Source organism: Lissotriton vulgaris, chromosome 11, assembly GCF_964263255.1.
Source record: "Lissotriton vulgaris chromosome 11, aLisVul1.2, whole genome shotgun sequence".
NCBI classification, from domain to species: domain Eukaryota; kingdom Metazoa; phylum Chordata; class Amphibia; order Caudata; family Salamandridae; genus Lissotriton; species Lissotriton vulgaris.
The window spans coordinates 108,828,989-108,841,588 of NC_141699.1; the positions used below are offsets into that span (position 1 = coordinate 108,828,989).

At 48.1% G+C, this 12,600-nt stretch overlaps 1 protein-coding gene and 1 long non-coding RNA gene across 6 annotated transcripts in view; one reads left to right on the forward strand and one right to left on the reverse strand.

The window, feature by feature from the left end:
- Positions 1–3,532, reverse strand: part of DEPDC5 (DEP domain containing 5, GATOR1 subcomplex subunit) — a 592,834-nt gene extending 589,302 nt beyond the window's left edge. For 3 of the 5 annotated variants that reach the window (XM_086942810.1, XM_086942811.1, XM_086942809.1), the window contains exon 1: positions 3,422–3,493. The gene's annotated coding sequence lies outside the window, so the exon portion shown is untranslated. Of the gene's footprint in view, positions 1–3,421 lie in introns of all 5 variants that reach the window. The other 2 variants (XM_086942813.1, XM_086942812.1) reach the window with 2 other exon arrangements.
- A 240-nt stretch (positions 3,533–3,772) lies between these two features.
- Positions 3,773–12,600, forward strand: part of LOC147679064 (uncharacterized) — a 137,735-nt gene continuing 128,907 nt past the window's right edge. The window contains exon 1 of the long non-coding RNA XR_015300992.1: positions 3,773–3,890. This is a non-coding gene — a long non-coding RNA (uncharacterized LOC147679064). The remainder of the gene's footprint in view (positions 3,891–12,600) is intronic.

Consider the following 12,600-nt stretch of genomic DNA (forward strand, 5'->3'; position numbering starts at 1 on the left):
CAAGGCAGCAAACAGCAAAGACTTTGCTTTGTAGGTCCAAGGTGCGTGGAAACAGCAGCGTTTCTGGTGATAGAGATTCCCCCCCTCGACCGGGGTGATGCGCTATTTGTGCGCCTCCTGGCGCGCTGGCGACGCTGATGACGCGGCGTGCGCCGCTAGGCCTCCTGGGAATTGGAGTTCCCTCGACCGCGCTCCTCTCGGTCACCTCGTTCTCCCAGGTGGTGGTGGAGACGGGCAGCGCGAGGCGGGAGGCGGGAGGGCAAGGCAGCAAACAGCAAAGACTTTGCTTTGAAGGTCCAAGGTGCGTGGAAACAGCAGCGTTTCTGGTGATAGAGATTCAAATATGAAATGTCCCCATAAAAGGTACAAACTCCTGACTCATCCCCCAACAGCTATTGACATAGAACACTTATCTGCAGCCCAACTAAGATTGCTATACATAAATGCAAACAGATATCTAGATTTTTTTATTAATAACAAATTATTTTTATTTTCTTTATTGCGTTCTTACAGAGCAATAGACAACATAAAACATTCAGCAATTCTGTTAAAATAGAGAAGAAGGTGATGTAAGAGTTACAAGTTTAGAGGAGACAGTAGATTCTAAACATGTTCATGGATATATGATGGATTTCATGGACGAAAGAGGAGGGGGGAAAGCTTGGATGGAAAAAGTGACAAAGGAGAAGAGAGAAGTTGTTCGAGGGGAAGCAGAAGATAAAACAAACACGGGCGTCAGGGGGGCAGGTTGATGCAAATTAAGTGCATTCAATCAGGGTAAAGCTTAAACAAATTGAGTGGACAGGCGTTCAATTGGTAAGATGAAGCACCAGACCAGGCCTGATTGGCCCATTTGGGAGTATTTCTTTTTTTATTTTTTGTTTCTTGCCTTAGTTATATAAACTTTTCACATTCTTGTTGGCATCAGTGCCGGCTGTGAAATGTTAAAAGTGGCAACACGTAGTCACCTGTTCCCATATTGCACAGACAGAGTGAACCCCAGTCTGTCCTGATGGTTGGGTCAACCCCACCTCCCTCCCCACAACTCAAGAAAACTTTGCAAAATGGCAAGAAATGCCGTGCATTGTAGAGTACATTTTGCTAAAGAAAATTGTTACAAAAGTTAAAATTTAGTCTACGCGATGTAAAGGTTTTAAAAGGAGTCGAACACTAATTTTTAACCAATGCTGCCTCCCGACAGGTCTCCCACAATAGGCATTCCAGTATGTTCCTTTGCTTGAGATGTCGACTTGGGGTTAGAGACATATTAACACTTTATTGATAGGAGGCTTTAAACATAACAAGTATTATCTAAACTGGTACATGATGTAGCAAAACTATTGATAAGTGAAATACGACAATGGCAAGCATATATAGGTAAGTATAGGTCACTGTACTTAATTGAGTGCCAGTATGCTTTCACTGCAAACTTGAACTCCCTGCAAAATCTAACAAAAACTTGCACCCTGACAAAGTGGACATCTAAAAGATGTAATTGATTCCCCTAAGAACCAAGCCTTTATGTTTAGATGCTGGTTTATGGGCTAACAAATCCCTCTTTCCTCACCTTCCCTGTAGATACACTTCTAGTCCCTAGACGGATTGATCTGGCTCAGCGAAAGCCTCGCTTGGCTTATTATAATTTTCGCTTAACTAAGCGTGCACACGTCCTCCTCTACTGCCTCACACCTCCTACGTGTCCTTTCTCCCCATCAAGGCTGCACTGGTGCATTCAGCCAACAGGTAAAGGAGAGGGGGAGGGCTGAAGGTTGTGGGAGGGTGGCAATGAATGTCTGCAGAGACCATATGTTGTAAGGAGTTCACGTATTATCTCGAAATAGCCAATCACCCCTAGGCAGTGATCTATGTACAGATATACCAGAAAGAAAAGAGCTATCATTGAGGTTCTTAAAAATGTTCAATGTGACAACAATAAGCCTCAACGAGACATTACTGATTCCTAAAGGAGCCACCAGTGTTTTTGAAAGAAGATAACCCAACCAGAAATAAGGAATTATAGTCCCCAGTGAGACATCCCTGAAACCCTGAATGACATGACGGCGAGCCCTCAATGGGACATTACTTCTCCCACAATGAAACATCAGTAAATTATCAAAGCATCATCATTTTGCGTTAAAACTTTGTTGACTTTACGCACTTTAATCTGTGAATAGTATCAATAAGTATTAGTTCTAAGCAAGACAACACCGAGCCCACGAAATATCAATGAGCCTTCAATTAGACTGAACTCATTGAAAACACTGAACACTCAATAAGTAATTTCTGAACCATTAAGAAAATGTTCAAGTACTCAGACATTTCAGCAGCTTAAGGAAGAGGAAGCAGAGGGTCTAATTACAAGGTTACGGGGGGAACGAAGGTGCCCAAAAGGAGGATTTAAGATAAGGCGAATGTAGTGTGACCTGCCAGGATCCATTGGGCGTTCCCTCACATCTGGTGGGCAGGGGGAGCTGCGACGCCAGGCACTACAGGGCGCGGCACCCAGAAATAATAGATCGGCGCCATCACTACACTAGCAGGAGTCATTCGCACACGGGGGCGAAACGTCAAAAGTCCGGTGGTGTAGAAGAGACAGTGGCTGGCGCGTTCGTGGACACCCACAGGAGAGTGCAAAGATCTGTGTGTGGCAGTGCGGCAGCAAAAAGTTTACAGGAGGCTAATTGCGCCATGATTAGTGAAAAGAGGCTTCAAAGACATCCCCCAAACCCCATTGTTCACAGCAGGGTGAAGTGGGATTGGAAGTGATGGTACCTGGCAGTGCTACACCAGGCGGTGGTTGGTGGATAATGTTAGGCTGCAGGAGAGCCTACTTTGGCTGTTAGCTGCACCGTCCGTTGGGTGTACTCTAACAATGATACCGGCAGTTAGGTCAGGGTCCGCAATAACGTGGTCAGCCCTCCTCCCTCAAACCAGTCACAGATTGCACACACTACAAATATGCAAGTCATTTAGAGCTGTCCCAGGGAAGTTACAGCGTAAGCAGTAAAGGCATAATGGCTGGAGCAGCCCAATGTAATGCTCAACAAACCAGGTTCTGGGCTAGCGGAAACATCGGTGTTGAACATGTATCTTGTGCTTTATTAAATGTGTTGTTTATTTCCTTTATCCCTAATAAACATAATCGTTTAATATCTTCTGGCGGTGTTATTATTGCCCCCCCCCCCCCCACTACAATCGGCCACCTTGGATTCTGGGCAAAACACTTCCCCCGCGTGCCTAGTAATAGAATGAGCAGAAACTCCATAAGAGTTAGGAAAAACAATGACGAGTGTAAGAACCCTCCACAGGAATAGAGACAAAGACAAGAAGATCTAGGGGCAAAGTCGCCAAATTATGGAATTAAAGACACCACATCCCAGACCATCTTTTCATTTAAGTTGACCACCTGTCCGCTACTTACACGGACCGTTTGTGAATACTGCTTATTGTCCAGCGTCCATCGTTGATCTTTGAACAGATGCCATTTGTAAATAAGTGTTAACACTTCCGGGTTGCATGACAACCAATCCCACGGTTTAACATATTTCGACCGTCGTCTGAAAGGGGTAGTGCTAGATTGGAGCGTTGATTGCACCCTAGCCAATCATAGTGTGAGGTACAGAAGTCCGGTGTGCTTATTGGCTGTGGACCCTGCGTGCCTTCGTCAGAACCTCCCACGGTCGGAGGTTGCTTCCCAGTTTGGAGCGTGATGGGCTTTAGTTAACCTCATGTCAGACAAGTGACAGCTTGTCTCTGGGTCGGTGGGTTGGGCCAGATGATGGCGCTGACGCCCGTTACTTTGGATAATAGGGCACGGGGGCGGTGCAGAGTAAGGGCGCCACGGGGCCCTCTGTGGCAACTGTTTTACGCACATATGGCATTTCTAGCAGGTAATGAAGAAGGTTATTCCGTTGGTTATGCTACATTCGTTGGTTTAATTTACATCCTCCTGTTACGTTGACTGCTCGCTGGACAGGTCTCTGTGTAGAAACATTATTTTCAGGAATGGAACACTTTTCTGACATTTTTGTTTCCTTCTCACCCTATATCATTTCTCGTCTCACTCTCCTTCCTCCATTGAACTTCCTACTTTCTTTTTTACTCCTTCTCCCTTTCTCTCACTTTACCTCTCCTTCGCATCCTCCTTCCACCTCTCCTCTAATCTCATCCATATCCCTGTGGACTCCTTCCTACCTTTGCCTCTCGCTTTTCTGGGCGTCTCGTCCCTTGCCCCCTCAACCTACCAGTAAGTACCCAGCGGTTGTAAGTGTGTACAGCAGAGAGCACTAGGTTGAAAGAGATGTTACAGCAAACAAATGATAGAAGATACTTACAATGCAAACATTCTTCCCCAGTCAAAAGTTCTGGATTAAATCCATCGTTCTTTTGCCCACTACGCCACCCCAGTTTGGACCCAGCCATATGCAAATCAGTCTTGACCCTGTGTCCCATGGAAACAGTCCAGACCGAACTACCAGGCCAGGTCCTCCCTGGACCAGAAACAAGCATCCTGGGACCGGTTTCAGGGTATGTCACTCTTTTTCAGCCAGACTAGCTTGAATCCTGTGGGACAGTGAGCAAGGGTCCCATGTCTGGGCATACCCATCCCACTTAGGGTGAAAAGTGTTACAGCTAACAAATGTTGGACGGAATACTGACAAAGCAAACATTCTCCCCCAGTTTAAAGATCTGGGTTAAATCCATGGTTCTTTTGCCCACTACTGCCACCCCAGTTTGGACCAAGTTATATGCAAATCAGTCTTGACCCTGTGCCCCATGGGAACAGTCCAGACCGAACTGCCAGGCCAGGTCCTCCCTGGACCGGAAACAAGCATCCTTGCCATACATTGGGGTGCTTCCTTGGTCTTCTTAATGTCATAGATACTGTGTACATTGTTTGCTTTATTGACATTGCCTAGAAGTTTTTGTCACTACCATTTAAGTCCCTGTCCTAGGAATTGAACTATCCATTGTTCAGGGGGTCCTTGTTTTTTCTCATTTACATTGTAGCCTACACCAGAAGGAGCTCAGCAAAGCCAGCCCCCAAGCCTGTTCCAAGAAGAAGTCAAGTCAAGTCAAGTCAAGAAATTTGTATAGCGCACTACATACCCAGAGGGTTTCAAGGCGCTTAGGAGGGGAGGAGGATTACTTGTCAAATATCCACGTTTTAAGTTGCTTCCTGAATGCTAGGTGGTTCTGGGTGAGGCGAAGGTAAGCGGGGAGTGAGTTCCATGTTTTGGCAGCCAGGTACGAAAAGGATCTGCCTCCCATGGTGGTCTTGTTGATGCGAGGTACAGTGGCGAGCGCTTGGCTGGAAGAGCGTAGTTGGCGGGAGGGGGTGTAGAAGGACAGTCGTGAGTTGAGGCAATCTGGTCCGATGTCGTAGAGTGATTTGTGTGCGTGGGTAAGCAGTCGGAAAGTGATCCTCTTATTGACGGGTAGCCAGTGGAGGTCTTTGAGGTGCCCAGAGATGTGTTCGTTGCGTGGGATGTCTAATATGAGCCTGGCTGAGGCGTTTTGGATTCGTTGGAGTTTCTTCTGGAGTTTTGCGGTAGTACCTGCGTAGAGGGTGTTTCCGTAGTCCAGTCGGCTCGTGACCAGAGCATGGGTGACTGTTTTCCTTGTTTCGGAGGGGATCCAGCGAAATGTTTTTCTGAGCATGCGAAGAATGTTGAAGCATGAAGAGGATACGGCGCTGACTTGTCTGTTCGTTGAGAGTGAAGAATCCAGGATGACGCCTAGGTTCCGTGCGTGGTCTGTCGGGATGGGTGCTTTTCCGAGGGCTTCCGGCCACCAGGAGTCGTCCCATGCAGAGGGGGATGTACCTAAGATGAGGACTTCAGTTTTGTCTGAGTTCAGTTTCAGACGGCTTTGTTTCATCCACTCGGCAACTTCTTTCATTCCTTCGTGTAGGTTAGTTTTGGCGGTGCTGGGGTCGTTGGTGAGAGAAAGGATCAGTTGAGTGTCGTCCGCGTAAGAGATGATGTTGAGGTTGTGTTGGCGTGCGATGGCCGCGAGGGGGCTCATGTATACGTTGAAGAGGGTGGGACTGAGTGAGGAACCTTGTGGAACGCCGCAGATGACTTCCGAGGCCTCGGACTTGAATGGTGGTAGGCGGACTCTTTGGGTTCTTCCGGTGAGGAACGAGGTGATCCATTCAAGAGCTTTTCCTTGGATTCCGATGTTATTGAGGCGTTGTAAAAGGGTGCTGTGGCAGACTGTGTCGAAAGCTGCAGAGAGGTCGGGGAGGATGAGGGCGACTGTGTCTCCATTGTCCAGTAGAGTTCGAATGTCGTCTGTTGCTGCGATGAGGGCGGTCTCAGTGCTGTTTTTTGCTCGGAAGCCAGATTGTGAGGGGTCGAGGGATTTGTTGGCTTCGAGGAAGGCGGCGAGCTGGTTGTTGACAGCTTTCTCGATGACTTTGGCCGGGAATGGAAGAAGCGAGATGGGGCGGTAATTTTTGAGTTTGGTGGGGTCCGCTGTTGGTTTTTTCAGAAGGGCGGTGAGTTCAGCGTGTTTCCAGCTTTCCGGGAAGGTGGCGGAGTTGAAGGAGCAGTTGATGACGTCTCGGAGGTGCGGTGCTATGACGGAGTCTGCTTTGTTGAAGATGTGGTGAGGGCATGGGTCTGTGGGGGATCCTGAGTGGATGGAGTTCATCAGTCGGATGGTGTCCTCAGTGGAGATTGGGTTCCAGTCGTTAAGGGTGTTCAAGGGGGGAAGATGATCAGCAGATGGTAGGGTGGGTTGGTTTCCGGGTTGGTTGTCAAAGCTGTTGTGGATGTCTGCAATCTTGTTGGGGAAAAATGAGGCTAGGGAGTCGCAGAGGGTTTGAGAGGGAGTGATGTCGTTGGAGTTGGCCGAGGGATTGGAAAATTCCTTGACGATGTTGAAAAGTTCCTTGCTGTTGTGTGCGTTGTTGTCAAGTCGATCCTTGAATGCTGTTTTCTTGGCTTTTCGGATCAGTTGGTGGTGAGTGCGTGTGGCGCTTTTGAAGGCGTCCTTGGTGCTAGTGGTTGGGTCTTTTTTCCAGGCCTTTTCAAGGGAGCGGCAGAGTTTCTTGGACTTCTTGAGATCCTCGTTGAACCATGAGGTCTTTTTGCTGCCAGGTTTGCTTTGACGTTTTTTCAGAGGTGCTAAGGTGTCGGCGGTGTTGGATAACCATAGGGTGAGGTTGGCGGCGGCTTCGTTGGCGTTAGAAGAGAGGGCTGGGGAGTTTCGAAGGAGTGATGCGGAGATTTGGTCCGCGGTGATTTTGTTCCAGTTTCTTTGCAGAGTTGGTTGGAGGTGGTTGGTGGGTTTTGGCTTGTTGTAGGTGAAGTGAACGCAGCTGTGGTCAGTCCAAAGGAGATCCGTAGTGTGGCTGAAGGAGACATGGTTGCTGGAGGTGAAGATGGGGTCGAGTGTGTGACCTGCGATGTGGGTGGGGGAAGTGACCAGTTGTTTAAGTCCGAGGTTGGCGAGGTTGTCCACGAGGGTGGCGGTGTTGCGGTCGTTGATCTTTTCAAGGTGAAAGTTGAGGTCTCCCAGAAGGATGTATTCTTTGGAGGGGAGTGCGTGTGGAGTGATGAAGTCTGTGATGTCCTCACTGAATTTAGCGCGGGGTCCTGGTGGTCTGTAGAGGAGGGTGCCTCTGAGTGTGGTTTTGGGGTCGGTGTGGATCTGGAAGTGAAGGTGTTCGGAGTTGGCGAGGTTGGCGTCAGAGCTGGTTGAGATGCAGATTGATTTCTTATGGACGATAGCGATTCCTCCTCCTGTGTGGTCGGTACGGTCTTTGCGAGTGATCTTGTAGTCTTCAGGGATGGCAATGGTGATGTCTGGTGCGGAGGAAGCATTCATCCATGTTTCCGTAAGGAAGGCGATGTCAGGAGAAATGGTGTCTAGTAGATTCCATAGGTCAATGGCGTGCCTGTGGACTGATCGGGTGTTGAGAAGGATGCATTGTAGGTGATTGGGGTCGGGAATCTGTGGAGTGGTCGTAGCGGAGATGTTGACGGTGCCGATGAATTTGCAGGAGAAAGGTCCATGGGTGTGTCCAGGAGCAGCTTGGACGCAGTTGGGGGCGCGACCGGGGTTAAGGGCTAGGAGGGAAGCGGCATCGTAGGTAATGCGGGAGGGCTGGGCAGCGCGAGGGGCAGGGGGTCTGGCGCTGGGCGCGGTCCAGGCGCGGACGGGCGTAGACGGGCTTACCTTTGGCGCACCTTCGGCGCGGGTTGGGCGCGGTCGCTGCGCGTAAACGCTGCGCGCGGGAACTCCTGTCATATATGGATGGTGGAGGGGGAGGGGCGAGGGCGTCTCAGCTGGGAGGCGGGGCGGGCACACGAGGACAACAACAAACAAAATGGAGGCGGAGGGGGGAGCAGAGCGGAGCGCTGGAGTCAAACGCGCTAACAGGGCTACAACAGCAGAGGGAAGTTATACAATCAAGCGCTAGCGAAGCAGAGCGGAAAATAAGCTACACAGCTGGCGAAATGTAGCAACATCAGAATCTAATTGCACAGTTTGACCAGTCCAAGCGGAGCGGCGCTACGACATAAACCACACAAGAAAATGGTATGAATTGCACAGTAAGCAGATAAGCACAGCAGCGCTACAATAAAATTAACACAGCAGGCAATGAGAAGGCGCTTTTAAAAGCAAGTTAAGCAGTGCAGCGCGACAATACCAGATGCCTGCAAGAGACACTGGGAGCGACCTCTCAGGCCATGCACTGCCACTACCCTGCTCACTCTGCTCACACAATGGTAAAGAGCAATCCAGACAGCTGAGGAGGCGCTATAAATGCGTGACTTTGCATCTAGTGCAGTGATGCGGATCACGACACTGAAATGGGTTAGTCTAACGCCTGATGCATGGTACTTGGCAGCACTGCAACTGGCAGACTACTGCTGAAGGCTTAGCCCACAACTGCCAGGTTTCCAGTGCGACATAGTGGTCAGTAGCAATTCCTTTCACAGTCTGGTAACTGTTCATAGTTTGAGACCAGAATAGCAGTTTTTCAGGCCTATTCAAGTTGAAGTACAAAATGAACAGATGATGGACTGGATGCTGAGCATTGCAAACATTCACCCCCAGTCAACAGATCTACTCCATATTATTTTGCCCACTGCACCACCTCAATTAGGACCCATCAGGGAGGAAATGGCTTTGGCAGTTTGGGCTGGACTGTTCCCGTGTGGAGCAGGGCAAGACTGATTTGCATATGACTGGGTCCAAACTTGGATGACGTGGCAAGCAAAATAACAATGGATTAAATCCAGATCAATGACTGGGGTGAGTGAAAAGTTTCAACACTCTGTCCATCATTTTATTTTGTGATGGTGCTATGCTAGGAGAAGAGCACATGAGTCTGGTGCTGCGACTGTGACCTCCACTGCTACATGGAGGAAGCTGGGCAGCCAGTCCCAGCCAGGGTTGAGAGAGGCTTGAATGTTGAGCGCAAGTTCAATCATACCGTAAGACAAAGCCTGTTTTTGACCTCTAATTTACCCCTGCTGATTGACAGGGTACATCCCTTTTCCTTTACACCCATGCAAATGTAATTCTGCATGGCTGACGCACGTAATAACGCAAAATTATTTGAAATGCAAATTAGTCATTACACACTGTATTTTAGTGCAAAATGCACCTTCGCGTACATTTTAAGCGTGAGGATGCATTTAAACAGAAAAAAGTGAACAACAACCTCTTACGTTCTGTTGCTCCTGTGCATTCGCTGAAATTCTTTCCTGCTGATTACTGTGAATTGCACCACTCAAAGCAAATTTTACCACAAACGGTGCATAATTACACAAAATACCTTAATGCATAGTTTCGAGAAGTTCACTTAATAAGCCTTACCTAAATTTCCCAAATTTACACGTTATGCCAGCGGAATTTAAATTTCTCCCAGGCCCTGTGTATTCTGCATGGCACCTTAACACAGTTTGCACCCCCACACAGGTCTCATTCCGCGTGGCACCCGTAGATGGGCTGCATTCTGCTTGGTACCTCATGCAGGTCACGTTCTACATAGCACCCGTAGATGGGCTGCATTCTGCTTTGTACCATATGCCGGTCACATTCTACATATCTCCCGAAGATGGGCTGCATTCTGCTTGGTACCTGACACCGATCACATTCAGCATGGAACCTGTACGTCTGACATGCGTTAGTGTCGATGATGTTCAGGAGTACGTCTGCACTTTTTAACAGTGCATATTGTTCATGGTTCTTGTTTTGGGAATTTCTGTTTTGAACAGGTGGTGGGGCCATTTTCTTTGCGTGATAGACAGTAGTTATAGAGCCCCGTTCCTCACTATTTGTTTCTTTGCCAGTACATTTAACTATGGAAAAAAAATCGGTAAGCGATGATGGTATTTCAATTATGTTTTGACAACTGGAAAAAAGTCTTTGATCATTTAATTTTGACTGGAGTTTCAATAAACAAAGAACCTTATGAAGAGGGTACATATTAACATAGGCAGAGGAATTCTATTTTTATCATATAATGTCTAGCAGTTGACAGTGTTGGTGAAAGAAAGATAGTGACTATGTTAAATGGAACAATCTGTAAAACCGTGCAGCACACAGGAATTCAATACTTTGTGGAAATCGAAAGTTAGCACCTCATTAAATAGATGGATTTCACAACTGGAGCCAAGCCTCCAGCCCTCCAACCTATTATTTAGCTCCACTATATTTGTGTGGTGGGTAGAAAGCTACAGGCTTTTAAGTTTGAACTTTAATGGAGTAGATTTAATACATATGTTGTTGATTTCTCCATGGTAATAACTGGACTGCTCAGTGTTGTACTGTAGACACCTTTCCTAATGTTCCTGACCTCAGACTGCTAATGTTATATTCTGTTTAATAGAGGACGTTGCTGCTCTCATGCTATTTTGTTTGTATGTTGTATAATAACTGTCCTAAAGGCGTAGACTTCCCCAGTGACTTTCTTCAGCATCCTCCTCATGCTAGGTGATAGTCAGTGGTTTAACACCATCAGCCTTCATGAACTGCTCTCACCCGCCATCGTTGTGTTTTCTGGTATGGGACTCTGATGGCTATTTAATTGACAGCATACTTTTTGCACTGCAGTTGTCTCCTTTCACTTCACAGGCAATACCGATTTCTTTAAAGCTTTCAATTTCTCACATCTCTGTAATGTTTACATATGGATGTTGAAGACTAATGCAAGGCTCCCCCCAATTGGGAGAAGGCACCCTGGTGCACAGCACAAGAGGAGACCATGATGTCTACAGCATATGAAATAAGTTCATCAAGGTTAAATCCACGACTCGGAGAGGTTCCTTAAATGTTTAATCCATGTTCAAAAAAACAGTTCATCAATGCTTGAAGAAGCACGAACATCATCCAACATAAAACGTCATCCAATTATAAATCCTCCCAATGCATTTCGGGCAGATGACTAGCCCTTCTTCAGTTTACCACGCTGTTGGGCACAGACAGCGTTTATCCCAGGTAGCACGCCACAGACTATTATTGTGATTTAATTTGGGATTTACAACCAGCTGTGCAAGTCCTTCTCCATTTTTTGCAAGTACATATGGATGTTACCAGGGCCCCTCTCCTTTTTAGGTTTCGCCTGTCGAAAGCTGCGCACCGCGCAGCTTTTCGGCGCAGGCGAAATCTTATGTGTACAGTATGTGTGTGTTGTCCCGCCCCTCTGTTCCATTGGCTAGCTCCATAAATGGAGGCTAGCCATTGGAACAGAGATCTGTCCGTCAATGCCGGAGCAGATTCGTGGGTGTTCCTGAGAATTTTAGGCTTTTGCCCACGTCATGCGGCGGTGGGTTGGTCAGTTCTCTGAAGATGGCGGCCTGGCAGGAGCCTTCATGGCGTGGTCCGCTTTAACACCTGACACAATGGCCAGGCGGGCCGTGAGATAATGAAAACTCCAGTAGCTCCAAGAGCCTAGGAAAGCGAGCGGCGCCCACACGTCAGCCGAGGTAGGTCCTCCCTCGGGGCTCACAGTTACGCTGCGATTTTGTTCCGGCCATCCAGGAGCACTCGCAGGCCACTCCCCTGAGTCTGGGCTTGTGAATGTGAGAGCTGCTGCAGCTCCGATCAGGGCTGCTCATACGCCCACCAGTCGGGCGATCCCCAGCGATCAAGCTGCAGCACTGTGTCCGTCGCAGTCCTTTCACTGCCGAGCCCCCCTCCTGCTATGTGAGCCCGTTAACCCGCCCCCTTCCCGCTGTCCGTGTGCCCGTCCCCCCTCCCGCTGTCTGTGAGTAGTATTCCTTCAGCTAAATGCTTTATTTTGAGCCCCTGACTTAGTGTGAAATGGTGTGGAAAAGACGAGGACACGGTTTTTGGTCTCAGTCCCGAGTTTTGCCAAAAGGATAGCTCCTCGGGTTAGTGCCTGGGTGAAACTATGCAGACATTAGTTTAGTGATGAGGATAAGGGTGCCCAAAACGTTGCCCAAACCTTTTGTGCATGTTATTTTGACGGCCATGCAGGTTGAGCCACGTGCAAAAAGCTGCCCCATACTGTGCGCACTTTTGGATTGAACCGGTTGTTTAACATAAAACAGGAGATTGGACGACACAACGCAGATAGGAAGAATACAATACAGAGGATAAAAAATAGTAATGGGG